This window comes from Cebus imitator, unplaced genomic scaffold, assembly GCF_001604975.1.
Source record: "Cebus imitator isolate Cc_AM_T3 unplaced genomic scaffold, Cebus_imitator-1.0 Scaffold54, whole genome shotgun sequence".
NCBI classification, from domain to species: Eukaryota; Metazoa; Chordata; class Mammalia; order Primates; family Cebidae; genus Cebus; species Cebus imitator.
In genome coordinates, this window is record NW_016107369.1 from 1,316,765 (window position 1) to 1,319,774 (window position 3,010).

Consider the following 3,010-nt stretch of genomic DNA (forward strand, 5'->3'; position numbering starts at 1 on the left):
TTTTAATAGAGATGGAGTCTCACTATGTTGCTCAGGCTGGTGTTGAACTCCTGGCCACAAGCAATCCTCCCATCTTGGCTTCCCAAAGTGCTGGTATTACAGGCATCAGTCACCACAGCCAGCCCCAAGAAAATTATTAAAACATATGAATACACAGATAAAGTCTAATTCACTTCAACTCTGCAAATATTTCTTGAGCACCCACTAAGTGCCAAGCATCATGGAGGTAATCAATAAATACTTGTTGAATGACTTTCTTGTTCGTAGAAAGTAAATGCCACTTAACCCTGGGAGAGGGCTGTTCTAGGCTGCTCTCCACACACACTGGCTGCTGCTAGCAGGTATCTATTGTGTGATCCGGAAGCTTTGAGTAGCACTGCAATATGCTGGAGATAAGTAGTGGTCCGGGGCACGTCGCAAGACGGGGTGGAGGCCAGGATATGTGCATCTCCCCCTGCTCTTGCCCAGACCACGCTACAGCTCCAGCTGCTTCGGCCTCGGAACCCACAGGGCCACCACGGGGTGAAGGTGTCTGGGTGAGCCACCTCCGGCCCTCCTCCGGCTCCGGACCTCCTCCAGCTCCGCCCACTCAGGTGCCTGAAAGACACCAAAGTGGACAGGCCACATGAAAGCTCACTGGTGTGCCAAGCTGGAGAAGTCACTGCAGGGGGGCGGGACACTGCGAGTCACCCGAGCCACGTGGCCGCGCGCCAGGCCCAAGTGACAAGGTCACGGGGCTAGGGTTCTTTCCCCCCCGGCGCCTAGGGCGGCTGCACAGCTGAAGCAGAGGCCGGCGCCCGGCGTGTCCACACCGGTTCTCCCGTGCTCCACGCGCGGTGCGGCCCTGCCAGCCTAGTCGGCCCGAGCTCTGCGCCGACCTCCAGCGGGCTGCCCCTACTCACCCCGAGGGAAGCAGAGCCGCGGCGCCCGGCTTCCCGCCGCAACCAGGTAGCGGGGAATTCGCAGGGAACCGGGACAGCCACCTGACTGCGCTTAGTGAAGCCGAGGCGCGCGAGGCCTGCTGGGACTTGTAGTTCCTGGTTGCCCACGCCGAGGTTCCGCCGCCGGCACCGGGGAGGCACAGGGGTCTCAAGCCCTTACTCCGTCAGGTCGCCCTGTTGCTTTGCCAGAGCGGCGGACTTGGAATCTTACTGAAATGCTTTTTTTTTTTTCTTTCATGATTCAGTCCCCGTAGAGACTGCCAAAAATTGCCAACGCCGACTATATTTCAAGTCGTCATAGCGGGGTATTGGGAAAAGTTTTCAATTAGCAATAATCGCGTTTTGGACAAACCTCCTTGGCTACGATACTGCGCAGGGCTCTTACTGAAATATTTTCTTCAAGACATTCTAACTAGGTGTTAGGTTCGTGTTAAATGAATGATAGAGTGGATTTGTAGGGTGTTTTTTTTTTTTTTTTTTTTTTTGGAGACCGAGTCTTGCTCTGTCGCCCAGGCAGTGCAACCAATGTTTTTGTGTTTTTAGTAGAGATGGGGTTTCACCATCTAGGTCAGGCTGGTCTGGAACTCCTGACCTCAAATGATCCGCCTGCCTAGACCTCCCAAAGTGCTGGGATTACAGGCATCAGCCACTGTGCCCGGCCTTGTAGATTTTATTGATTCATTCATTCATTCGTTTTTGTTGTTGTTTTGTTTTGTTTTGTTTTTGTTTTTTATTTTTAAAGACGGGGTTTCACCATGTTGGTCAGGCTGGTCTTGAACTCCTGACCTTAGGTGATCTGCCCGCCTTCGCCTCCAAAGTGCTTGGATTACAGGCGTGAGCCACCACGCCTGGCCCATTCATTCCTTTTGAGACAGTCTCCCTCTGTCGCCAGACTGGAGTGCAGTGGCACCATCTGGGTTCACTGCAACCTCCGCCTCCCAGGTTCAAGCTATTCTCCCACCTCAGCCTCCTGAGTAGGTGGGATTATAGGCGTGTGCCACCACACCTGGCTAATTTTTTGTATTTTTAGTAGAGATGGGGTTTTGCCATTTTGCTCAGGCTGGTCTTAAACTCCTGAGCTCAGGCAATCCACCAGCCTCACCCTCCCAAAGTGCTAGGATTACAGGCTTGAGCCACAGTGCCTAGCCGTAGATTTTAAATAAGATATTAGATATTAAATAAGTCTCTTACTGTATTTGAATTTGTACAATTAGATTACATATTAAGATATTAAAACTAGGTGAAGAAATTTACTGACGATTGATGAATAATAAAAATATAAGAATATCACACTATTGCACTCCAGCCCAGGCAACAAGGGCAAAACTCCATCTCAAAAAAAAAAGAATATGCTGGCCAGGCATATTGAGACTTCATCTCAAATTAAAAAACAAAAACAAAAAAAACACTTTAGGGCAAAGCATAGCCAAAGCACTCTTGAAGAAGAAAAATGTGTTTCAAGAACTTGCCCTTCCATATCTACATGTATTATAAAGCTATACAAATTAAAACCACATGATACTGGAATAGGGAAAGGCAGAGGGGGAAATGGAACCACCTACAGGGCCCAGAAACAGATGCAGGCATCTATGAAATGAGATCTGGCTGGAATTATAGTTCGAGGGAAGATAGACTATTCAGTACCTGGGCTGGAACAACCAGTTATCTGTTGGATCCCCTATACAAAAACTAATTCAAGGTAGATTAAAGATTTACAGGGGAAATTAAAGCATTTTAAAATTACAACTTTTTTCTTCTATCATTCCCCAAAATTGTAACTTTTTCTTTTTTTGCAATAATGAGTTATCGCAGAATTAATTATTGAAAACACATGTTCCCTGACATGTATATGAAATACTACCTTTTTATATTGGATAATTCTCTGCTCTATTGATAGATCTCTTCATTTTGTTTTAAATATTGTATCTTTTAATATATTATTTTTAAATTTGTCCTTTTTATTGAAAAGTCATCAAGAACATTCTTTTTTTTTTTTTTTTTTTTTGTATATGAAATACTACCTTTTTATATTGGATAATTCTCTGCTCTATTGATTGATCTCTTCATTT

At 46.3% G+C, this 3,010-nt stretch overlaps 1 protein-coding gene and 1 non-coding gene across 8 annotated transcripts in view; both read right to left on the reverse strand.

The window, feature by feature from the left end:
* ADCK1 (aarF domain containing kinase 1) overlaps nucleotides 1–1,022 on the reverse strand; it is a 140,861-nt gene extending 139,839 nt beyond the window's left edge. For 4 of the 7 annotated variants that reach the window (XM_017528531.2, XM_017528529.2, XM_017528530.2 and 1 more), the window contains exon 1: nucleotides 903–1,022. The gene's annotated coding sequence lies outside the window, so the exon portion shown is untranslated. The remainder of the gene's footprint in view (nucleotides 1–902) is intronic. The other 3 variants (XM_037738489.1, XM_037738490.1, XM_037738487.1) reach the window with 2 other exon arrangements.
* A 164-nt stretch (nucleotides 1,023–1,186) lies between these two features.
* On the reverse strand, nucleotides 1,187–1,321 carry LOC119471272. Its single transcript, XR_005200308.1, has one exon. It is a non-coding gene; the product is annotated as a U4 spliceosomal RNA (small nuclear RNA).
* Between the last annotated feature and the right edge of the window lie 1,689 nt (nucleotides 1,322–3,010).